The sequence below is a fragment of the Lathamus discolor genome, chromosome 4 (assembly GCF_037157495.1).
Source record: "Lathamus discolor isolate bLatDis1 chromosome 4, bLatDis1.hap1, whole genome shotgun sequence".
Lineage (NCBI taxonomy): Eukaryota > Metazoa > Chordata > Aves > Psittaciformes > Psittacidae > Lathamus > Lathamus discolor.
Window position 1 is genome coordinate 78,516,628 of NC_088887.1, and position 27,420 is coordinate 78,544,047.

The 27,420-nt window shown below is 36.2% G+C and overlaps 1 long non-coding RNA gene across 2 annotated transcripts in view; it reads right to left on the reverse strand.

Annotated features, from left to right (window-relative positions):
- Positions 1 to 339: 339 nt before the first annotated feature.
- The window catches only part of LOC136012737 (uncharacterized), a 67,866-nt gene continuing 40,785 nt past the window's right edge, over positions 340 to 27,420 (reverse strand). Inside the window, exons 2-4 of one of the 2 annotated variants that reach the window (XR_010611926.1) lie at positions 22,446 to 22,602; positions 21,256 to 21,362; positions 340 to 470 (exon numbers count right to left, since the gene is read on the reverse strand). This is a non-coding gene — a long non-coding RNA (uncharacterized LOC136012737). Of the gene's footprint in view, positions 471 to 12,385; positions 12,466 to 21,255; positions 21,363 to 22,445; positions 22,603 to 27,420 lie in introns of those variants that run through there. The other variant, XR_010611927.1, reaches the window with a different exon arrangement.

Sequence of the window (27,420 nt, forward strand, 5' to 3'; positions counted from 1 at the left end):
CTAAACCACCAAAAGCAATGAAAGCCAAAGAAAGAAACAATATTACAATATGGTTAGTATGTTCTGAAGTTGTAATTTCTCTGGAGAAGCACTCTATAGTATCCTTCCACCAAGGGAAGCCACTGATCTGGGAGTGTTTAACTCCAACAGTTCAGGGTGGATCTCATAAATATGCATAAAGATCTGATTGTGGAGAGAAAAAAATATGTAGCCACACTCTACTGAGCGAAATCCAGTGATAAAGCAAGAGGCAACAGAGTAAAAATGACACACACGAAATTATGTTTAAATAACTTTTTTACTGTGAGTGACCAACATTGGAAGAGGTATTCTGCACTCTCAACCCATGGAGACATTAAAAACTCAACTGGATACAGCTATGGCCAACCTTCATTAGATGATCCTGGCTTGAGTAGGGGAGTTGTACTAGAGGTCTCTTCCAGCTTCAGCTGCTCTGTGATTTCATGTTTCTGTGAAAAATATTAAAGAGAACTGAAAACACAGTGAGTAAAACAAACCAAAATCTCAGACTGGCATTTTGTTCAGGGTTAGAAAATAAAGCTGTAAATCCAGAGTAATTCCAGAGTTTTCAAGGGTGAAGGTTTGCACTTAGATAAGAGGAACTCTTCATCAGGGTCTGTAGTAGAGAGAACATGAGGTAATGGGTTCAAACCTTCACAGCAGAGATATAGTTTGGATGTAAACAAGAAAGTAGACACTGGAACAGGTTGCCCAAGGAAGCTGTTAATGCTCCATCCTTGGTAGTGTTCAAGGCCAGGTTGGACAGAGCCATGAGCAACTTGGTCTAATGGGAGGTGTCCCTGCCCATGGCAACAGGGTTGGAACTAGATGATCTTAAGGTCCTTTCCAAACCAAAACATTCTACAATTCTGACAACCAAAATAACTATCTTTTATTTTAAATTTAATTTTTCCATGAAGTTCACATTCTCTGCGTGTCCTCTACTTCTGTAAAGACAAGGAAATATAACAAAATTTAAAATATTTTGATTTGCTAAATCAAAATGTTGGTCTAAATATTTTCTAATTTTGAAGTACTTGTAGTAAAACAGAGTACTTCTAGTGACAACATTCTACAATACTTAGTCACAGGTACAGTGACATAAGTGACCTGACACACGACTATGCATTAGTTTGCTGCCTTTTACTATAGATTGTCAAAATGTCAGCAAATGTCACACTGGCTGCTTTTCTCATATGGGCCATGTGCCATAATAACTCCCTTCTTGTGTTCAAAAAGCTTCATTTTGATCTCTGCTATGAACATCCTTTTCTTATTGCTGCTGAAAACTGCTCAGTACTTTTCCTGCATGAAGTCTTTCAGCCTGTTGTCCTTACACACTCTCCTTTATTTCTAGATGTCTCGATTAAGTATCTTTCATGAGACACAATATTTGTCAGACAGATGCACAGGAACTCTGAATGCACACTGGGATTTCAATTAAGTAAGAACTGAAATGTTAAAATAGTTTGAAATATTTCATAAGGCATTACTTTGTTTTGATCCTGTATGTATTAAATATACAGTAAGTCAGTCTTTGCTGAGACTAGACCACTAATGTAATGAAGTATAGCAATTAATGAAATATAAATCTACAAGAAAAGAAAGATCAATTTAATGTTTTGCAGTCAGTATGCAATCCACCCACCCACCCACACTAATATAGTGGTAGGGGAGACAGATAAAAGAAAGGGTGTTCCAAGCCTGTCATTTCTAGAAACAACTTTACTGGGTGGAAAAGAGAAGACATTTTTTATTGTCTGCTTGTGTGACTAGAATTTAAATCTTCACAGCAAAAGAGTATGTTCCTTAACTTTATGGAACACCTAAATATTCTGTGTAAGCAACATCAAATTTTATTCACCACCAAAACCAGTGACTCATTCCAATTGATTTTCCTTTCCTGTACATATAGAAAACATGATTCTCAGAAGACTTACCTACATGACCATAACATTACCTCTCTTTTTTCTTCAAGTATGTGAGATGGTGGAGGTCAAAAGTTAATTTACATGAAGTTTACATAAAATCCATACTAAACAAAACCAGAAGATAACACTCCTAGCTTCTCATTTCCCACAAAACCTCACAGACTGCCATAGAGGTTAGCCTGCAAAAGCACTGCTTGCTTTCTTTGTGTTAATTCTTTTTGGTGTTGTTTCTGGTGTACTGTTGGTAAGCTCTTTGTTATCAATGTTCCCACTGACATAAATATTTTGCAAGAAGGAAGTTTTCTGCAGATGTTTGAAATAAGAAACAAGTAAACAGGCAAAATAATGGGAACAATTTTAAATGTAAGATGAATATGTATAGCACCATAAGTTCATATATGGAGAGCTGTGCACTAACCTAGCCCATCCTGCAAGCTTCCACCCAGGAAATCAATAATGATCCTGAAGCCTCAGCTAAGGAACAGCTCCTGGATTTTTTTACTTACTCCCAACTCAAAGCTTAGGTGGGGAGAGTGAACTGCTATTTGTACATGAGTGCATTGGCATGTGCTGGTGTGGTTTGACTAACCATAAACATCTACCAACTGACTACAAATGTCTAGTGCAATTTTGAACTAATTGCAAAACAAATAAATCCTGAAGGCACATTATTTGCACTACCAAAATATAATCTGTGGATGCAAAAGTATAAAATACTGAGATTTGAGCTCTATATTATTGGAAAACACAGAAAAATTCCTGATCCAAACCCTAAAACAGATGAAAACTAAGAAACATTTCAAATCCCTAATGTCCAGATTCTTTGACATGGCCCAGCCTCTGTTCTGTACTGCCCAGATGCATGCTGTATCTTCTCAGACTTTTCATTCCCTGTTACACAGCTCCCACGATATTGTACAGCTTCATTGTTCCTTTTTCTACAGGACTTTTCTTAATCTGCTCTCCTAAACACTTCAGCACAGGTCCCCAAGGGTGAGTAATATTTGCATTAATAATTTCTTCTTTGCTTCTCTCTTTTGAGTAGATCTAGGAATCTGTCACAGTAATCTTGTAAATAAGAAAAGGAGAGGAGAAAAAAAATACCTAAAGCACATTAAAATTCAAGACCCTTAAAAAAAATGCTGACACGAATTCAATTGTTACATGGGTGTACTGTTTGTAAGCATGTCTGCCAATGCCCATGTGGATCATGCATGCCTAAGAATGGAAAAAATACAGGAAAAAAACACCATCTGAATACACTTTGTGAGAAATGGCACATAGGATGTTGGTTGTCTGACATTCATGTCTACATAATATGATCAGAGGCAATCCTATGTACAATTTAATCCCAGATAATATATGAAGTGTCAGGAGTCTTGTTCTGAGTGCAACCTCAGCATATCTTAGGGGCACTGCACTCTGAATTGAAAATTTCACATATGCACACACTTCCGAACAGATGTAACATTCAACATAATGCTTTTTTAGAAGAATCTGACAATAATAAAGACAATGTTTGTAGAAGAGTTATTTCCACTGAGGTTAGGTCATGTTCCAGGTTACACACAAACCATCTATCATACATGTAGAAAACTGTGTTGTACGGAAAACACGAAAGAACTCTGCACATGCTGATCTCTAAATACTAGACGCAGCTGAGAAAAGACTAAGAGTAATGTGCTGTTGGGATGGCCTTGGGTCCAGATGCTATTTAGTCATGTAATGCTATGTAAGTGTGGCACTGCTCCCAAGCTAACGAATCCAAACAGCTACCAGGCAATGTCTTTTGCTGTGTTGTATTATACAGACTTACTGCCACAGCCCAGCATTCACACAGAGAGTTCTCTGCATTCAGTATGATAGCATAATCTAGGCATACCTATGCTGAAAGATTTTCATCTTATTGCAACTACTCATTTAGGGTCTCCTTGCAAAATATGTTCTAATACAGACTTACATCTACTCTAGGGATGCTGGGGAGGGACTCTTTGTCAGGGACTGTAGTGACAGGACAAGGGGTAATGGGTTAAAACTTTAACAGGGGAAGTTTAAATTGGATATAAGGAGGAAATTCTTTCCTGTTGGGGTGGTGAGACACTGGAATGGGTTGCCCAGGGAGGTTGTGAGTGCTCCATCCCTGGCGGTGTTCAAGGCCAGGTTGGATGAAGCCTTGTGTGGGATGGTTTAGTGTGAGGTGTCCCTGTCCATGGCAGGGGGGTTGGAACTAGATGATCTTGAGGTCCTTTCCAACCCTAACCATTCTATGATCCTATGATTCTATGATTCTTTTAGGCAGGGTTTACAATAAATACAGCAAGACTTACATGCTTACATCCTACTGGTTTCAAGTAATATTGTCAATAATGATGTTAAAAATGTCCTAAGCTGGTGCTTGTCACTGTTAGGTAGATTTATTTTCTGCTTACAAAAGAATTGCATTTTGGTTGGAAACACTGAGAAATCTATTAGTGTGGAAAATTTTAAAACACTTGGAATCTGCAAATATTTTGATGAATGCTTTTTTCTTTTTTTTTTTTTTACTGGAGTTCTTTCTAGCAATAGTAATGTAATTTCCTGATTATAGCCAACTAAACTCAGAATTCCTATTAAAAAGAAACAACCACACACATTTTTTTTAACATTCTGTGCGCTCATCATGTACTAAGGTGGCATTCACAAAGAAGCGTACACGTTCTACCCTCCCCTTAAAAACCATATTGTCTGTTTAAACAACTTCATAAAAAATATCAGTACTGGACTGTAAATTAGCTATATACATACTTAAAATATAGCACAATCTGACAATTATATCCTTGTTTTAATTATCTACTTAAATCAATGCATTTACACTCTGAGATACAACATGTACATTAAGAAAGGCCAGTCAGATGCCTTACGAGTACCATGAAGCATTATTACAAAAGGATTTTTTTTAAATGCTTATTCACATTTCTTCTTAATTTAGAAATGAAACATGCTTCAGAGCTCATTCTAGTTTAAAACTGATTTTGTTAATAGACTATTCTTTTCACATCAGCATCTCCCAACTTGTAAAAATAGCTTCACAAATAGAAATAATTGATAAATGCCTGTGTGAAAGTGTGTTTAGGTTTAACTACATAAAAATGCTAAAAAGCTTTGAAAAATAAGCAATTATAAATTCTTGTTCAGGTTAAAAATTCAGAACATGTGTTTCTGTTTATACTAACTATAGCCGGCAAAGATATATTCAATAATCTAATGCAAGCACCTGTAAAGACTTGTACACACTATTTGTGCATAATTCAGGACATTCAAAATATAAATTAAGAAGTCTGTAGTGATTTACGTGGTTTAACCTGTCAAATTTACTTTTGCATATACATATATATGCATACACATACATACAGATTTCTGTATGTGTACGTATCTATATACAGCTCATAAAAGAATTACTACTTATATAAGATCCCAAAGTATATCAATCAAAACAGTGTGGGGTTTTCCTGTTCTATGAGGTTATATGAAATCTGAAATCCATCACTTTTTATCATGCATAGATGCATCATGAACCTAACTGATCCTTATTTTAATAACTGTTACTGTAATCTGCGACTCATCTTTTTCCCAGAATTTCAGGAGTAAGTTTTATCCTTTCCAGCCTCCTAAGCGTGACTGACTCTATTTCCAACAATGTGTTCAGTCCCTGGTAGGATGCTTCATAAATTACATTAAATAAAGCAGCAAGCAGTTATAACTGTAGGGATCCAAAAGTTCAATGTACATCTATAATCTAGCTGTACTAGCCTCTTTTTGTACTCAGCATTATACAATGAAATGTGATCAATATTAAGATGAGACTAATCATCCTTTTTAAGTGGCTGTGTTATGGCATATTTTATTTTTTTCTAGAGAGACTTGTGCAACTAGCTTAGAGACAGAAGACACATTTTTCTGATGTTTACAGTAAAGCAGACAAATACTTTTGGAATAATTATCTTTTTTTTTAATCTTCTAACCTTTTCAGATACGTATAGAAAGCAACAAAACAGCTTTTATTTTTTTTTAAATGTGTTGGTAAACTAGAACAAGGAGATACAGAGGTGTCCTGGTTTTGGCTGGGATAGAGTGATTTTCTTCCTAGCAGCTGGCACAGTGCTGTGTTTTGGCTTTAGTCTGAGAATAACGCTGACAACACACCAATGTTTTAGGTGTTGCTAAGTAGCGGTCCGGTCAAGTAGTAGTCCGGTCAAGAACTTTTCAGTCTCTCATGCTCTGCCATTGAGGAGGGGCACAAGAAGCCATGGGGGAGCAGAGACAGAACACCTGACCCAAAGTAGCCAAAGGGGTATTCCATATGACAGCACATCATGCCCAGTGTATAAGCTGGGAGGAGTCATATGGAAGGCCCAGCAACTGTATGTGCATCACTTGTGCTCTTATCTTGCATTCTTTTGATTCTCCTCCACATCCCACCTGGGGATGGGGGAGGTTGGGGATGAGTAAGCGGCTGGTTATAAACTACAACAGCAGGTTCGGTTTGGACATACTATAATGGTACTTACCTAGCACAGATTTACACCTAAGAAGTCTACCTGGTATTATGCGTTGAGTTTTTATTACCAGTCCAGTTTGACTGTCTCTGCACATCTTTGGCTGAAGAATTATATTCAGAATCACCCTGTTAAATGAATCAGATGGAGGAACTGTGGATGTCCTCTATCTGCACTTCTGTAAGGCCTTTGACACAGCTCCCCACAACATCCTTCTCTGTAATTTGGAGTGATATGGATTTGATAAGTGGACTGTTTGGTGGATAGGAATTGGTTGGATGATTGTACCCAGAGGGTAGTGGTCAAGGGCTCTAATGTCTAGCTGGAGATTAGTAACAAGTGCCATTCTTCAGGGACCTATATTGTGATCAGAACTGTTTAGAATCTTCATCAATGACATAAACAGGAGAATTGAGTACACTCTCAGGAAGTCTGCAGATGACACCCCACTGAGTGGTGCAGTTGACATGCCTGTAGGATGAATGCCATCCACAAGGACCTGTATAAGCTCAAGAATTGTGTTCATGTCAACTTCATGAGGTTCAACAAGGCCAAGTGGAAGGTCCTGCACCTAGATCAGGGAAACCCCTGGTATCACAGGCCATGGGATCAAAGGACTGAGAAAGCAGCCCTGCAGAGGACTTGGTGATACTGCTGGATGAAAAGCTGGACATGAGCTGACAATGTAGTAATATTCATTTAAATATTTGTTAAATATTATCCAATATGGTATATGCATAGATGCTGAAGTACCAATGTGTAACACTCATATTTGATTGGTCGTACTCCAGTCAGAACTACTAGCATCACACCTAAGACCAACCAAAATAATTTGAACAGGCTTCAGTGAAAAAGTGCAGTATTAAGGGAGAAGCACGGCAAAAAAAGCAACAACCTTATCATCTTCTTCCTCACCACTGCTGCACTGGAGAGACCATCCAGAGGAAAATGATCACCTGGGACCCATTTCTGCTCTTCGTGGGTGGTCAGTGGAAAGAGTTTCCCTTTTCCCTTTGTCATTGTCTTTGCTTTCCCTTTGCTTTCCCCTTTCTTCTTCCCTCATTCCCTCCCTCTCTTCATCCGCCTCCCCCTCTGTTGCCTTTTTTTTTTTCATTTTTTCCCAAGAGTAACTTCAATAATTTAATGTCACCAGCTATGAACTTCACTAATAAATCTTTGTGTATATGGAACTGTCTCAAGACCCTCTATGCGAGAACATGCACTATCTACAAGAAGATACTTGTTTTCCAAACCTTGCCACTTTGCATTTTCCAACAGATAGGAAAAAACACTTTTTTTTTTTTTTTTTTTTTTTTTGGGGGGGGGGGGGGGTTGTTCTACATTCTAAAATTCATTAAATTCACCAAAAGAAACTTAAGGTCTTTTAAGGATCTTGGCAGCACAAATACCATCCTGGTATGAGAAACTAACTTGCTGTGATGCTAAATGACATTTAAACATGTGGAAAGATATTAATATACCTTTTCTTATGAAGAGATGGAACAACTTGTTTTTCACCATTCTTCCAAAGAAGGAGCAGTCATATTAATTTTTCACACCTGATAATTCCTTTGATAGCAGCAATAATTACATCAGCCCTCAGTATTCACTGAGATATGAACAGAATGAGTATTGCAGCTGCCTGTCTCTTATCAGCACTGAGGAGGCTGTGTACAAACGAAAATTAAATTTACCAGCTCATTTGTTCTTAATTTAATAACTTAGATCATTGCAATTTTTCTGATTATATTATTTCTTTGAATCTCCTTCATTTAGTACCATAAGATTTGATGTACTCCCAATCTGTTGTCAGGTTCATTCATGCTTATTTTCTCTCCTTATATCATTCAGACATTCAAAAGATTTACTGTCCTTCTTAAGCACTTCATATTTACTTACATAATATTGTCTCTAACATTAACAACTGGCGTTGCTTCTTATTTCCTCCCTGCTATTTGCCCTTTCTTTTTATCAACATGACCATTTTTAACTATATTATCATATCTGGAGTTGATTCTAGAATTTCTCAGCTTTATTGGTTTTACACCATAATTCAAGAGACAGAGTATTTCTGAGATGTCAACTGAAGTTTATTTGAAAGAGTTTCACCTGGATCGATCTATTCATGCATTCATTTTGCTTTGTGTTGTTTGGTTGGTTAAAGTTTATTATTTTTCCTAAGGTCACACCCCTTGTTCAAGGAAAAACACATCTTGAACATTTTAAGCTTTGTGTGTGTGTGGTAGGACTGAGATTTTCAGACATTCTGTTACTGTTATTGCCTAATCTTCTCAATGTCAAGCCTTTTCATGCTAGACAAAGAGAAATGATTTATATACAGCAGTCTTCTAAGATCAAATTGCAGATATTCTATTGCCTGAGAAACCATTCAACATTTTCATGCATATCAGTTATGAATGTTTTAGAAAAATTCCCCTACTTCAAGTTTTAAGGGAGCTAAACACAGTAATCTCCTCTCTTAAGAACTGTGCCCTTCACTTTGACACAGAATTTGATAAAAAATACAATACGGACCGTCAGGCTTCACTGTTCTCACATTCCACACAGACTTTTTTAGTTCTACATTTGGATTAATTAATCTCATTTTAATGTTTGCAGTGTTGTCATGTGTATCCAAGCTTCTTATCTCAGGTTTCCTTTATAGACAATAAAGAAGATAGATAAGCAGCTTCAGTACACAGCTGATCTGGTCAACTTAAGCAATTTATTCTAGGATGACAAAAGTTGTACCACAAATGAACCTCTCTTGTTCTGACCACAAAGATGTTTATTCTTCCTGGACTTGAATGTAAATGTGTAAGACACGCTTAATTTTCCCACATAGGTTTCATCTGAGATGCCATCAAGCATTTAAGAGGTCCAGCTTGGGGTAATATGTAGGATGCAGGACATAAAAAACACATAAAACCTTCCAAAGTGACAGCTAGCAGTCAGGTGTGGTATCTTACAATATTGCAATGATACTAGTCCCTTAGGAGTGAATAACTGAACCAAGCACAGAAGACACAGATCAATGCAATCTCTAACATGGAATCTAAAGGACAGATGAAGAAAGACTTAATTAACTTAATTACTCTTAATTAGGGTTTTTTTGCATCAAATTCTACAATTTGTCTTTCATTCCTGTCTCCTCCATGCTTTCTATGGGTAATTCTGACAAGGGATTGTTTTCAGGCTTCTGTTTTTAATTCCTGATGGTCCACTGGCACAATAGTGTATCTTGTGCAGGCAAGGCCATGAGAAGTATGAATATCCTAAGATTGTGTCTTCTCTGTTTATTTTTCAATGACCATACAAACCCAAACCTATGGGAAAAAAATCGAGTGAATTAATATCAACATAGGTGTAGTCAACAAAAAAATCTTTCCATTCATAGTGTTCATAGTTTCTTGACAACGCTTCTATTCAAAATTAGATTCTTAGAGTCCCAAGACAGATGTTGGGTGCTTTTCCTGAATTAAGCTACAATAGACATATTTGACAACATTATTCCATCTCGGAGATATGATTAGGATGGACCACAGTAAAGACACCACAAAACTCTTGAGTGTGTTATATCTTAATGCAATTGAAAGATTGTTTTTTCCTTTCTTACCCTATGAGGGAACTTCCAAGGAGTTACAGGAATAACCGAGAGACATAATCAGATATCCATTTTTTTCCATTTAAAAGAAACTGCTTTTTAAATCACAGGAGCTTAATGTAATTTTCTGACAACATCTCATGAATTCTTATTGGTTTTTTTTTCTCTCTTCTTTGTTGTTGACCCTCTTGCATCTATATTGAGGGAAAAAGGATTGTCACTTGAAATAATTTTAAATAATCATAGCCTTTTAGACAGCCAACTTCAGAATGCAAGCTGGGTACATAACGTTGCAACATCAAGGTAGGATATAGTATGCAGTCTACTATGGCACACTAAATTACTCTGCAAAGAACTTATAAATTGTGCTGTATTTCCCATTCTGCTCCCCGTTTAGTTAAAGCAAAAAATTTATACACACACACACGTGATGCTTATGTATAAAATATGTAGCTTTTTTAAACTAGTTTTTGATCTTTTTATTTCATCAAGAATGAAATTCACTGTATTCTGATATCCATTATAAAAATCACCATCTGATATTCTCTTACTTAAATAAAAAAAAAAATCACGTGCATAGACAAAAACATCAAACCTGCTCCAAGACTTTTTTTTAGACTTTTAAATATTTATCTCAGTTTTCATGAGTCCAGACTAAAATTAAGTAGGTTTTGTGAAAGCACTGGTCATCCCATGCAATAAACCTTCTTAGAATGTAAATAAATTATGGTGGTGTGGGGTGATACTTCTCTTTTAAAATGGGATATTTTGCATTAAATATCCAGCTTTTGGCATACTTGGTTGACTGGGAAAGTGAAATATGCCTCTATCAAAAGTTTTAAGTACAGGAGCTGTCTGACCAACACCTCCAGATGCATGTTCACCACTTGAACAATTTCAGGTAATGTGAGGTTATGAAGGAAGTGATTACCAGGTTTTGTGTATTTAATAAAAACAGATATGAAAATGTTTATATCAGCAAATGCCAACAGGAAAATATTAAACCACTGTATCATAGAATGGTTGGGGTTGGAAGTGACCTTCAAGATCATCTAGCTCCAACCCTCCTGCCATGGGCAGGGATGCCTTCCCCTAGGTTAAGGTGCCCAAAGCCCCATCCAACCTGGTCTTTTACACTTCCAGGGATGAGGCATCCACAGATTCTCTGTGTACCCTTTTCCAATGGCACAAACTCAATTTAAAATATTTAGAAGTGTTTTTTAAAAATTGTATTTGTCTACTGAATTAGTAAAATAACATGGCATTGCACAGCGCTGTTGAGTTATACTAATACCCAGTAAGTTAATTTAAAAAGAAAAAGTAACACTCTTAATAGTGAATCATATTATTTCGACTACTAGCTCTTCTTTGTCATGCATTGAAAACACTGATATTAAGCCATTCTTATTTCAGTTTGTTACAAATAAAATCTTTGTTTTTCAAGGATAAATTCTGACATATAATGCTAAACAATAGAGACTCTGTTACATACTTTTAAGGGCCTATTTTATTCACCTGTAAATGGTGCTGTCACTAGGATCCTGCATGGGTGTATCTTAATTCCAGGTGTTTAAGTAATTATTTAAATCTAACATCATTTGAATTTCAGACTAAAATGCAATGTATTAAGAATGTTACTTATCACTTATCTTTTACCCCTAGTGTTTTTCTTTTTAACTGTACATTAAAGCATATTAGAAATTAATCCTGAAAACACTAGTTATATACCTGCTTGGATACAGTAACTTTCATAAACAGTCTCAGCATAGTTTCTCAAATTTATTTATATAAACTTAAAAAAAAAAAAAAAAACCACTATGTATTTTGTTTACATCAAAATCACAGAAATTCTGAAGCCAGTTATTACTTTTCATATATAAGAAAAAAAGGCACACATCATTAATTTTCCATTGTGTCTTTTAAAAGTTATTGTTTAATTGAGTGCTCTGAAATGGTACTTTTTAAAAAAGCCTATAGGAAGCTTCCATTTCTTTTCAATTTGAAAATATAATTCATAACCTGTTAAGAAATATCTACAGAGTCTCCGTGCCTTGAAAGCTTCTATGATGCTTCCGGAGACTGCTTAGTAAATGAGTTTTTATGCATAGTATCAGTTCTGAAATCGGTTATGATCCTAAAGACAAAATGAACATTACGAGATACCAGCATTTTTAAATTGGGAAAGGATGGAAAACAAAGTACTGAAATTGACATATGGCTATCGTAGCAAAATTCGATTACATTTATGAGGTTCAGAATTCATAGAAAAACATGTATTTACTTTTTTTCAGTGTGTAGACTTTTTATTGTGAATGCCACTTGCAAAAAGGTGGGGCTCTATTCGCTCTTCATTTTTCATTTCCTTCTTAGTTTTCTGTAAAAGGAAGAACATTTCTATAGGTATCCCACACAACTAATGGGGATTAAGGAACAATTCTGTGTAATGATTCAATCTATCTAAGGTATGTTCTGCTTTCCTTTGATATCTAAGGGAGTCATAACTTTTTAACACCTCTCAAGCATCAAATTTTATATTACTTGAATCTGGTCACCTGTGCACATAGTCAATTTACAACTTTCGTTTTCAATAACATTAAATTTTAATAAACTATTTCAAATAGTAAATTGGCCTCCTTGTGGGAAAAGTACCTATCAGATAGCTTTATACCTGAAACAGCCTTCTGGATATTCCATAAATTTTATGTAAGGGACAGTTGCTGACTTTTCTGATTAAGTTTCTATTAGAAAGAAACAAACCCATCTATGTATTTCACCCACTTTATTCTCACCACAATAATAAAATCTGAGAAGCGTACATGGGCAGCCAATTTCAACACCATTCACGACTGAGAAACAGCCTGTAACTATACTTGTGTCTGAAACAGTACTGCAAAAATTCCCCCCAAATCTCTAACATTACTACTTACTCTATTACATCTGACCCATCTAAAGCCCTTCTTAAAAATATAGTGCCTTTGAGAGACCCCTGGCTATTTCAGTTGAAGAAACTGATGATATCTACAAAATAAACCACGTCTTGTCATTGCTGGCTGCCCTTGACAGCTGGCCTTGTTATGGTTTCTAGTTTGGATTTTCTCTTCCAGATGTTGTGCTGTTTTCATTATTTGGCTGAGCATTTAAAAGTGTTTAAAAGCAAGCTGAAACTTTTATTGTATGTCTCCATCAGAACTGGTCTGTAAGGAAAATTGAAAACTAATTTTGCATTAAAATCCAACAGCAATTTTCCCACCTAAATTTAGACATCTTAGACACAGGAGTATTTATAAAGTAGAGGTCTAACTATCCTATGCTCATTCTGCAGTCAACGGCTCCCTTATAAGTGTGCCGATCACCTAGGAGCGGAAATGCTCCCTCAGAGTTCAGACACAAATTATTGGTGGCTAAATGACTTATTCAAATGCTACCTGCACAGAAGTAAATTTAGTGGAGATACACCTGGAAGAAAAGGCATCACTGGAATATATTTTGCAATACAACTAGTTCCAGAAATGTTGACCAAGTCTACACCAATATGACTTTAAATGAATCAAGCTCACATTCCCAAGTCCTGGGATGACCATCACATATCTGTGTGCAAACCAGATCCATTAAAATTGTCCAGATAGTGTAAAACATTATAGTATATACCATCCGCATTATGCCAAGAGAAAAATACTGCTGTATTCCTACTTATCTTCTAAAAGTAAAGGAGATCAAATGCATGTTAAGTATAAAAAAGAAAAAATCACAGCAAAGAGAACTAAAAAAATATCTGCAGTGTAATTGCAGAACAGCTATTCCTCTGGTATGAAACTTTATTATATTAAATACTTCTGTTCATTCTCCTAATTAAATCTCAAATCCTGTTTATTTATTACAGCAGCCACTACAGACCTAGGACCGTGGTCTTGATGTTACTCCTGTAGTTCCAGGAAGCAGGAGTTCAAACATTCAGTTTATATTTTTAGTGAAACAAAGGAAGAAAGGAACAAAGCTTTTTAGGTCTGCCAGTAGAGAGACTGTGGCTATGTAAGAATACAGTAATTGCATGAATCTGATGAATGACCTTGTAAACTTGGTTTACTCTTGTATAATCAACTTTCTCCTTCAGAAAAATCATGGCAATACTCAATTATCTTCCTGACAAGTTCTAAACAGCACGTACTTCCAATTAAAACCAATCAAAATACATAAAGAACTTAGAGATCAAAGCTTATTATACTCTAAATTTCTTCTATCCTTGGGAAAAAAGATTTTATTGAACTTTTAAAATATTTTTGGTTTCAAAGTCAGGCTGCAACTCTTATAATAATATGCCTTCTAATTATTAATAATTAGAAGAAGGTGTTACAGTAACTAGAAGCTCTGATATACCAGAGAAAACATAAATAAATACAAAAGAGCACTTGGACTACTCTCATTCTAATAAATACTTTTGAGATAAGGTTTTGCATGAAGTTTTGCGTAGGTACTCCTCCTATACATTTTTTAAAGACCTTTAAAGCTATTGAGTAAACAGTATTAAAACATAAGCATACATTCTATTATAATCATAGAATCGTAGAATAGTATGGGTTGGAAGACATCTCCAAAAGTCATCTAGTCCAAACCCTGCTATGAGCAGGGACACCTTCAACAAGATCAGTTTGCAGAACCACATCCAGCCTGGACTTAATGTCTCCATCTCACCCCGTTTTATACATAAAGTAGCACTTTTCCCTTATTTCTCTAAGGGATGGCGCATCTACCTCTTCTCTGGGCAACTTGTGCCAGTATTTTATCACTCTAATCGTAAAGAACATTTTCCTCACATCCTCTTGACCTGCTGGCCACATTTCTTTGGATGCAGCCCAGCACATGATTCATCTGCTGGGCTGTGAGAGCTCGCTGCCTGCTCATGTCTAGTCTTTCATCCAGCAGTACCCCGAAGTCCTTGTTGAAACTGACACTTGCATACTAATGTGGCAATTCTTAATGTAATACATAAAATCAGAAGGAAATAAAATTAATCATGGCATATTTCAAGTGTAACATGCACAGCAGCATAAAGTAAGAGCTGTGCTAAAATATTATTCATCCATGCTGTCTGAATTTGCAGATAGCTCAGTGCAGGAGGAGAGGATGTGGAGTATAAGGCAGTCACTGCAGAGGAAATTTCATTGTCACTTTGAACATTCTCGGGAGGTTGGCTTCAGATTTTTGTCCATTCACGGATGGAGTGCCCTGAAGGCCCCCCTCCAGTATGTCTTCTGCTTTGGTTTCTTCTGAAAGGAACATAATTAATGTACTCAAGGATCACCCTATGATCTGAACAAATGTATAGCTAATGGGGAAGAACGGGAGGTTTTCTTCAGAAACACACAGCTGATTCAGACTAAAATTGAAATTTTGCTCTCAGATAATCCTCAAAGCAAGGGCTGTCACTTTTAACCTGCTCTCTATAAATTTTACATTCCAAACAGACTTAAGTCTTAAAATCCAACCGTTGTATCCCTTTTTCTTAACAACTTCTCTCTTGCTGTTGGCAAATTCCAACTTGACTACTGCAACAAAAAATATGTTTAAATATTTAGTTTAATAACAAGTCTATTCACAGAAAGACAACAACAATAAATCGCAAGTGAAACGTGTATGTTTTCAGAGATATCTTTTTTAAAAATGGCTCCAGTATGAATTAATTGATCTAATTAGAAGCTGCGACTTTTCTTCATGAACATTTGACAACAACTAGGAACCTTAAGGAAACAAAAGCTTGAACATCACACTTGAAAGTTACTTTCATTATACAGACTTCTAATAATGTCACCTTCTTGTTCTGTCAGCGATGTCAGAACTGCTTGAAAATAATTGACATGCCAGTCTATCACCTAGCTAGCACAGCACACTTTGTAGCTGAACTCTATTAATGTTCTGTGTTCCAGAGGATGAAGACTTCAAACACGTATTTTAAGATGTCAAATATTTCTAATGCACATCTACCACGGTTCCTGTACTAAAACAATGCTGTTAATCAAGTGGTCAGTTAAATACATTCTAAAACAGCAGAACCTCAGCATTGTGCATTTCCTTAACTTGTGAAAATGTACACAGAATTAGGCCTGTAGCAACAAATTTTGTATACTGGTCAAATCATTCTGGGTTCCACAAACATGGCTCAGTATCAGTGTAAGTAGGAAATGCAAGATTACACTAAGTACTGTCTTAAAAGACGTTATGCCAATCATTTTACAGTTCAATGAGTTAACAATAAATTTATTTTTATTCCCCTACAAAATTCACATGCTTAGAAAGAAGACTTAAATTGACATTCAGAGGAATTCAGTCTGTTATCAGAATTAGCCAGAAAAAGTACACAAGTTTACATATACAAGCAAATATGTGATCTAGAGTTTACCAGACTGCCCAATGAACACAGCACAACAAGGCAACAAACATGTTTTTCCTGACTATAAATGAGCCTGACTTCTGCAATCAGAGGAGCTGAGGTGCCCTACATCCTGCTATTGAAGGAACACTGTTCTAGTGACAAAGACCTGGGATAGTTCCCTAGTATCAATGGGGTAATTTGTGTTCATAAATTTTAAAAAATAGCATAAGTTCTTAATTATGAGCATGCGCATACTCCTTGCAATAAAAATTTCAAATCTCAATACTGTAACATAAAGGGAAAGAGCTTTTAATATAAAGAAATCCCCTATGAAGTGAAACTTCATTGAAGTTACTCCAAAGAGCTGCTGTAAGAAAGAGGGAATCTCGCTGTACCCTAGCATTGCCTAAAGCTTTCTGATTTAGGTCCTTTTCTGGAAAATGAGTTCACATGCAATCCATCTCAAAGCTGAACTGGGCTTAAAGACAAGTCTCTGCTGCCTGAAGGAGTACAGTAAATAAGAGATAATATCTAAAGAACAACAGTTATCTCTACCCTTAGGAGACTGCCTATTATTCTGAATTCACAGAGATAGAAGCACCTGCTCTCCAGATTCATATTCCCACTGCATGCTCCTGTGGTTTTGTCTCCTGCACTGCATGGTTCTACACTACTCCTGCAGGAACACTGAATTGTACTACTGAGTGCCTAGGACCTCTGGATAGCCAGAGTTGCTCTTTGCAGGCATATACCACCATCAATTGGTACTGCCCAGCCAGACCTGAACTTCCTGATTCTGGTTGCTCAGTCAAAGAACTTACATTTAAAACCTGTACTGTCCAAAGAAAGGTGTCCTTGCCGCTTTTTACATCTCCAGACCAGCTTTCAAATCCTTTTGAGCCATAAATTAAAATTCTACTTTAAGAGTTTTTTTATCTCATCTGTCCTGATTAGTCAATATCATTATGTGTAAAAGGATACGGAACACTTGCGTGTGAGACACTTCCACAAACATAGTAGTATGCCATGTAGCGGATATTAACACACAGAAGGACCTACAGGTTTAGATTACTTATAGTAACATAGATACAGTAGTTCAATATAAACACAGCAAAATAGTCAGAAATAGACAATAAAGATTCTGGATTTTCTGCAACATTAAGTAGATTGAATTTAACATGCTTTGTTTTGCTCTCTCATTTTCCTTATTAAAAACAAACCAGCATGAAAAATTATGTAATAGGTCCCAATTCAGCGAAGTCCCATTTACCCAAAAGCTTAAAGACATACTTATTCCACAAAATATCTAAGTAAATAGTATTACCTATTACAATGTATATACGGATTTACTGTATAAGGCAACGTATTATATGTAATGAATATCTACTACACTTTCATAGTAATTTATGCTATTATATTAACGGCAGAAAGTATATCTTGAACCTCCTTCTGAAAGTTGAGTGCATTCTCCTCATACATGTAACTTTACTTGTTCACTCCCTCTGTTAAGTATTTTCTATGCTGTACTGTGACTTCAGCTTTTTTATTATGGGCATTTAAAAAATGCACTTAAATCTTCAGCAAATTTTATTTATACATTCATAGGTACAATATATATGATTTATAGCACATGTTGATCAAATCTCTAAGGTAGAAATAGTTTATAGACAATCTTTGTCCCAGTACATATGAAGATGGTTCTGTTCCTGCATTTCTTTTAAGCAGGATTAGGTTCTTCTACTTTTATTGTTTTTCTATTTTTTTCTTAAAAAGTTTAATTAGTTAAAATAATGCCCAAGTAATTTGTGGACTGAAAATCCCTATAACTTCTTAGCTACTGAATTTTTAACATTCCCCTTAACCCCCTAAAATGAAAACACGGTAAACATGCTTGGTTATACCAAGCTTCCTGATTGAATTTGTTGTTGTATTAAGAGAGCAACAGGACAAATACTTTAAGAATAAGTGCTGCTTATGACTTCATGCTCCCATAGAAAAGTGAGCAAAGGGAAAGTCAAGCTGTGATTTTTGCTTCAAACCAGCTTCATGACAGAGGTCATGATACTGGCATGAAGACAAGTTACTAAATCACTCCTTGCCTTTCCCTTTTCTCACACGTACTTACACTAGACATTCATCCTGGGACTTGTGTCAGAGTAGTTTTACAGGACGAAGGAGGGAGGCCTAGGTGAGAAGCTAAGGACTGCAAGATTACTTTTCCTGTGAGTATCTCACTGTCATATAAGAGTTTTACTTGACTAGACATGCTATTATCAGAATTATTACTGCTCCTGACACACAGAGGAATGCTGTTGGCCAAGTCACTTTAAAAAATGAAACATTGCCTTTTCCCTTATATTTAACAAAATATTTAGATCTGGGTTTTAAACTTACCAACCAACCAACTAACTAAAGACAACAACTAAAATAAGAAAAATCCAACAAACAAAACACAAAATCCACACAACTTGAAAGTCCAACAAACACTGAGTTTATTTCTGGAGAAAGAAAACCAAGGGATAATTGACCATGGCCAAATTAAAGAAGGTGGAAACAACAGTAAAACCCCATAGGTCAACAAAACATCAACATGAAAACATATAATAAAATTTTAGGAAGTTTCACAAATTGTACTCCTACCCTGTGACTATACAGTGAGCTCATTTATTATTACTTCTTTAATGATTCACTTCTTTACAAATTACTGGTTTTACTTTCTAATGTAACAGTTAATTTTGGTCAGGACATGGGTCAGCAGTTCCCTGAAGCTGGAGGCCAGAAGCCGCAAGGGCTCCCCATGGGGCCATAACGGTGGGCCCACGTGGCCAAGGCCTGTCCCAGTGTTCCAGCACTCCCAGGGGACAGATGAAGAATGGGAGGGGACATTGGCCCATAGGTCACTGTCAGGGTCCTTGTTCAGACCACCACAGTCCATGGCCAGATACAAGCATTGCTGTGACAGCACAGCTCAGGTGGACACTAAAGGCAAGATGTCTGGCTCAAAAGCAGTTCCCTAAAGAAGAAGCAGATATCGCTCAGGTATCTTCTAGTTTCTACCTAAAAGCTTTTCTCACCAAAGCAGCTGAATGTGGACTCATCAACAAAATCACAGAAGATGGGAGTGGGCTCAGGTTTCTGACAAATTTTGATGTTGACTTACATTCTGTGGAATTAAAAATACTGCTTTCCTCCAATTTTTTTGTTTTTATAAAACAGCATATAAATATACAAAGCTAGTTTCAGAAAAGTTAGTAGACAACACTAACTTCACACAAAACCAGAAAAGAAATAAAATGTGAAGTAAATTCAAAATATTTTAAAAGCATCAGTCCTTGTTTAATTTATGGTTCCATTGTGTGTAATTTCCTTATCTTGGGCATAAAAGAACCTTGACATGAATAAAATTTATTTCTAGGAGTCAATTCCCACATTCAATTGAATGTAAATGGACCAACAAGTTGATATGCACTTATACTACTTGTCAGTTTTGAAAGCATTTTTCAATATTACAGAAAACTGATCTCTGCTTACATGCATATTTTTGTATGGTTGGAATATCTTTTGTTCTTCCATGAGAAGACAATGTCCAGAAAGTTTGTTCTTATATTGTATTCCCCTTTCAAACTGTGTGCTTATTTCTACTATTTCTTATTCTTTAAGAATTTGCGATGTTCAGTGTAACAAAACAAAGAGTGGCCAAGACTGGTGTTAGTAACTACATTAGGAATGTAAACACCAGTAATGTCCCGTATCTGCCTTTCAATTATGTTAGCTGGGGCAAGAAATGGCCAACCACAAAGGACTGTTGGGGGTTGACCATGGACTTCAACCAAATGCCCACCTAACCACTCCTTCAGTCTCCCTCCCCTAACAGAGGTGGGAAGGGGAGAAAATAAGGTGGAAAGGCTCATGGATCAAGACGAAGACAGGCAGATTGTCAGGGTCCAATTGGAGAAAAAAACCCAGTGCTGGACTCTGTTTCAGTCCGTGATCCCAAGAGTGAAATTAAGACACAAATGAGGTTAAGTACTGTATTACAAAGGACATTTGTAATTTCTTTTAAAAAGCTCTGGTCGGCAAGAGCATTAAAAAAATGTAACTGCCATGTTAATGTTACTCCAAAGGGTAGACACTTGGAACACGGACAAAAAGATCAGATTCAAAATCAGGTAATGCTTGCAATTCTATATAGTTACTTTTAGTAATTTCCCTCCTTTGTGCAGTCATAAATACCCAGAATATTGCATACAAGATACTACCTTTCACTTTCTTTATATGAATTAGCATATTTACTAATACGAATGATGAAGACTTTCCTAAGTGCGATTAACTCTGATAAAAAAAATAACTGGGAAATGTTCATAACAGCCCTCATCATATAAAAATATATTTTACTTTACCAAACAATATGAAGTGTCCTTCCTGCAATATAATTCTTTGCAGAGCTGTCTTAAGGTCATGGGTTTTGCTGTGTGCGATTTTCTGGTTGGTTTATGTACATATTTATGATCTGAATTAAACTAGGAAATAAATCCAAAGAAACCGAAGGTGCTCTCACCTCAGGAGAACTTTTTTCTTATCAACTTCACCTCATGCTAGGTGCATTCATGGAGTTCTAAACCACAGGACACCCAAGGAGGCTGTGCAATTTCCATCCTCAGAGGTGTTCACGACTCAACTACACAAGTTGCTGAGCAACCTGATCTAACTGGACCTTCCTTGAGGAGGTAGCACTAGTTGATTTCTGGAGATCCATTGCAAAAGGAACATTGACTAAGTAATTTTTTTTTTAATTACCTTAAAAATGACTTGCAAGGGACTGTCCATTAGGTAATTGGGCCAGGTTGCAGTGTAAAACCTGAGATTGAGTATCAGTGTGTCCGTTTCACCAATTTTACACCACTCTGATGGAAGAATGAAAATAAAAATGAAGTTTAAGTAACAATAAAATATTTCTGTGCATCTACAGCCACCACTTCTATGACTTTCTGAGGCACAATAAAAGGTTTCCCAGAAACACCTATATGCTTTCTCCGCTGAATTGAGAAATATGACTCTCTAATCATCTGTGCCACCTACCTCTTTGCTTAAATATTGTCAAAAGGTGGGTCACAACACTTCACTGTCTAAAAACCATCTTACCTATGAGAAAAGATCATTTTGCAATTTGTTCATTCATTACTCATAATTCCTATCCTTAGCACTGTTTCAATAATCTGTGACTTGCGCTATACTTTTTCCTTTTCACAGGAAAACACAATTAACATATTTTCAAATGCACACATACTTAAATTACAAGCAAACTGTCATCATAGCTGTCTTTTTCATCTATAAAACATTTTCCTTCAGAGATTGTTTTGCACTTCTTAATTTTATATGGAAGGGAAAAAATATTGATATTTTTTCAGTGAAAGTTGATTTAAGAACAAAACATTCACATTATTATGCGCTGTAATTGAAACACAGGCTTTCTCCAGAAAGTTCCTGTACCCTTATCTTCTTACACTAATAAAATGTTAATCTGTAACAGCTGTCACAGCAAAAGGCTTGGTATACACACAGTGATGCTAAAATACCTATTTTATCCTACGTATCTATTTGCTAACTGAAAGATTGCTCTTTCATGGAGCCATCTGACCTAATTTTCAATCAACCTCTTTATTGGTAATACATAATTACTGGTTTATGAAAATGGCAACACTATTTAGCACCTCCTTCCCCTCACTTTTTTTTTTAAATGAACTTTAGATGTTAGACAAAATAGAGCAGAGACAGAACACCTGACCCAACCTAACCAAAGGGGTATTCCATACCACAGAACGTCATGCCCACTACATAAATTGGGGGCAGTTACCCTGAAGTGCCAGATTGCTGCTCGGGTCAGGCTGGGTATTGGTTGGTGGGTGGTGAGCAGTTGTATTCTCTTCCCTTGTTATTTCTCTTATCATTATTATTATTGGTGGTAGCAGTAGTGGTTTGTGTTATACCTTAGTTACTGGACTGCTCTTGTCTCAACCTGTGGGAGTTACGTTCTTTCAATTCTCCTTCTCATCGCTCCGGCAGTGGTGGTAGGAAGAAGTGGGGGGAGTGAGCAAGCGGCTGTGTGGTTCTGAGTTACCGGCTGGGCTTTAACCATGACAGCAACTGTTTAAATGAAATTTTCATTTTGATCAGGAATATTGTAGATTTAGTAAAATGAAAAACAGAACATAGTAAGATTCAGCATTGTTATTTACATAGACTGCAGTATGAGAAGCTCAACATGATCCAATCTGTACGATTCCATGACCCTAGCAAAACTCTGTGATTCTTGCAGCCTGGAAAGCCAACCATATGCTGAGCTGTATCAAAAGAAGCATGACCAAGAGGTCAGGGTATGTGATTCTTTTCTTCTGCTTTCATGTGATGCCACCTGGAGTACTGCTTTCAGTTCCTGGGATCCCCAGTATAAGACAGACATGGACCTGCTGAAGCAAGTACAGAGGAGAGCTCTGAAGAGGATCAAAGGGCTGAGGCACCTCTCCTACAGAAACAGGCTGAAAGAGCTGAGTTTTTCAACCTGCAGGTGAGAAGGCTCCAGGGAGACCTTATAGCAGTCTTCCAGTACCTAAAAGGGGCCTACAAGAAATATGGAGAGGGACTTCTGACAAGGGAGTGGAGTGATAGGACAAGGGATAATGGCTTTGAACTGAAAGAGCACACATTTAGATTAGATATTAGGAGAAAATATTTACCATGAGGGTGGTGAGACACTGGAATAGAAAAGTTGTAGACGCCCCATCCCTGGCAGTGCTCAAGGCCAGGTTGGACGGGGCTTTGTCAACTCTGGTCTAGTGAAAAATATCTCTGGCCATGGCAGGGAGGTTGGAAGTAGATGATCTTTAAGGTTACTTCCTACCCAAACCATTCTATGATTCTATCATGATTCTGTGTGCTAAATTACCCTATTATTCATTGTTTAGTACATCTATATGTGTTTTTTAAGCTCAACATCTGTTCACATATTTTTGAAGTCTGAGGCTAAGTACGGAAAATATAGATATGTTGATTTAGGAGTTAAATCTCTAAGTTAATATGACATTCAGAGCATAGTTCATAATTTTCAGAAGCAAATCCCTTATAAATGTCTGCATATTGCAAAATGCATGGAATAAATTTTTCAGCATGCATTGCATGAATAAAATTACAATTTTTTGCAAACTGTCCCCTCAAAAAAAAAAAAAAAAATCATACTTAGGCGCATTTAATTATGAGGTATTTCTCATAAACTGGACTAGTGAACAGACAGTTCCAATCCTTCCCTTGCATCACCTCAAAAATATATTTTTATCTTCCTATAATTAATAACAAGGAAAAGAATGACGAACAAATTTTTCAGATAATTAGTTATTGGAACAGCCAGAAGATGAAACCTTTGAAATCCTTTACAGATAATTGGATACATTTATTCAGTGTATTTCCTATCACAGCACAATTCTTGAAGCAAATAAAGAATCATATCAGGAAGTCTTCCTCCTTGATCTGTTTTATCCTTCTCTATAGTTTAAAATAAATTTTATTTCTGCCTATGAGTTAAAAAAAAAAAAATTTTTTTTTTTTTCCCCTCTCTCTCTTTCTAGAACGTAAAAAAATATTAATGACTGTTTTCATTTAAATCCAAAGACATCTTCAACCTCTTGAAATCTCATTTCCTATTCTGTTCTGGTGACATGCATCTTAATGATCTCACATATCTCTTACACCTTAAAATTTGCCTGAATTTAAGAAATCAAGAGAAAAGATTTAGCTTTTACTGCCTAAAGGCAAAAACAAGAGGGAACACAATTTCCTGTATCATCTGCTGAGATGGAAAACAAGAAAAAGTTTCTTTTTTTTTTTTACTCTTCTATAGCTAAAATCTACCCCTACTGAGAGCTACATGACTTTTTTCCATTGATTTCACTTCTTCACTACCCTACAGTCTTCTCTATAGCCTTTCAGTGCTCCCATGAGTAAGACAGAAGTCTCATATTGAAATTATTGAGATCCTTCCATATGAATGGAGTTTTTGGATGCAATCCAACCACTGTCATTTTTCTGTGTCTGGTGAAATCGGTTCTTACCAACCGGAATATTTGAAGTGCAGAACAGGGCATTCGATGTCTCACTGAGAACACTTACACTGTCCTAGTAGTCATTAATGAGTGGAGAAACATCTGATGGACAGCTGCACCATATAGGGAGACATGTAGAAAAAGCAGGGTTTTTTTTGCAGAAAGATACCATCCTTTTTATTTCAACCTCCAAAAGGAAACAACAATACCTATGAATGCTACCACAAATTCATGATTAACAACAAATTTGGCATTACTTTTCTTGATTTAAAAAAATTTTAAAGGATCAAAATAGAAGAAACACCATTTCTATTTAAAAGTCCTTAAACAGTTCTGAAAGACTTCTTGATTCAAGTTCTACAGCCCAAGAAAAACAAACAAATTGGCAATCAGTCAAAACGTCTTCCACATATTTAATTATGTATTATGTCCATCTGACCTTTGATGATACGATACAAATGTCATATAGTAACTACTAAACCTGCCTCACATGGAAATTACAGAGCATGTGTACTGCTCTGTTTCCATTTACTGTAAGGGATTTTGAGGTGACTAGTTCAGCTGCAAACTATCACTGACCTGAAGTTAGGAGAGATGAGTCCCAAGCTCAGTGAATAACTGAAAACAAAAATATCTAAACAGAAATAAAACCAAGCAACTTCCATTATAATGTGGCACTATGCTCACTAAACAACCTATAGTCACATACTGCATTTGGGATCCCATCACATTAATGGCAGTGGCCATGACATTCACAAGTCTGTATTTACAGTCACCTGAATTCCTGCAGTTGGATAAATAACAATTTTGAGTCACAGATCCTTGTTCTGAGTAAGTCCCACTTAGTAAGTGCAATTTGATGATTTTTTTAGGTTCTAATTTATTTTGCACATCTCTGAAAATGTTTGTAACTAACAATGTTATAAAGTGTCATACTCTACACCTTTCTGTTGTATTTCCCTACTTTCTTTCATTTTAAAATGACACAGAATTACATGTGTACAAGCTGCCCATTACCCAATGGGATATTTGGTTTTGCTTCTTCACCCTCCTTTAGCAAACTAAATGATTGAATCACTAATTAATCATTAATGATTGAATTACAGATTAGACATTACTTAATATCACAGAGTTTTAAACATCTGTGGAAAATTACTTATCTTTATGAAGCTTTCTATGTACGATACTTCACACCCGGCTATGTTAGCATTGTTATGTTGAGTTATTGGATTGGTGTGCTTCAATAAATCAAATTGATTTTCAAAGTTCTCACCATTTTTTTTTTCTCCACAATCTTTTAAACTTTGTCCCAGACTGCCTCTAAAACCTCTTGTTCTTTCAAGCAATTCAGACATGCTAGCATACTTCGCTTCTAAATTATTTTATCCCTTTTCTGTAATAACTTTTCTCTTAAATAGATTTAGACATTCTTCCATGGATTTGCCTTTCTGTTCTGTTAGCCTAGCAACTCTCGTAACATTGCTGCCAGCAAAATAGAAAAACAGAAATTTTTTAGCATAAATATGCCTAGGCATGTTGTTTTACTTCTAAGTTAGGAGCATATGCTCTCTGTTTAACTACTGCAGAGAAATATATAGTACTTGAGCACAACTTGGTATCAAAGCTCTGGAACAGTCTGAGTTTACCATCCAGAATATGGAAAAACTTAACAGTTGCCTCCGTATCAAGCACCTGGTCTTTTTTCCCCAAAGAAAACAGGATGCAGAGAAGAGTTCTGAATTCAGACGCCCATGTACACAGAACTGGGGCACATACCCACATGCTTAACGTGGGAATAAAGCCCATATTCCATACATCAGAAATAACTTTAAAGAAAATAAGACAGATTCCTAAACTAGATGGCATACATATACTTTTATCTAGTACACTCTTCCAGGCACTCAGACACACATAAATATTTTATCTACTTCTGCTGTGATTCTGACAGAGTTTAAAGACCAATCACACTCATTTTCAGTCTGTACAAGACATATAAAAACCTGTACAGAATAATGACAAGTTGTACATGTGTACCTGAATCAATTTTTATCACACTCAAAACTTCCTTATGGGCAAAAAAGAAACTCATCCTTTATGCGGACACAAGAATTTATTGCTAGTTTAAGTAATGTTTTAGCAGTCTTTCAAAATAAAAGTAGCTGTCAATCTAATTATAATGATACTAACAGCTCTCATTCAAATTGTTAAATTATTCCCAATTCCCATAATTCAGTTGAGTACTTTGCACACAGACTTTCTAGTATCTTCCCATATTCTCCGTTGCTATACTCACCTTTCTAAGCACTTGAAGTCAAAGATCGAGGGTCATTTTTCCTACCATGGGATGCTGTGGTGGCTTGCCAGTATCCAGAGTCCTTTGTCAAGAGGACTATGGTGTAATGGTGGCAGCTTATTTTCTTTCCTCTTCAGTCCTACATGTGATATTTTTTCATGTTTCCAAAAAGTCTGTTGCTAACACTTTATGCCTGATGCATAAATTTAGTTTCAGTGATTATTAAGTTTTATTGACCCTCTACCATAAGTGGTACAATTATTTGGATTGCATGACTTTTGCATTTGAGCATTCCTATCAGTAGTGGTTTCAGTGGTTTACACTTTAAAGGAGGTAAATGAGAATCAAATCTGCCAAGTAAATACCTGTCTTTCTCAGAAGTTCTTCATAATTTGTATCTTTTTTTGTATTTCATGATTTTGTGACAGAAACAAACACTGTTTTTTAATAGTTTCGCAGTCCCTCCTATGACCCAGCTTTTATCTTTAAACTAAATGTTCGGTTGTGAATTATGATTAATTTATCTTAATACAGAGAAGGCTTTTCAACAGGTATCAGTACTGGTCAGCATGTATC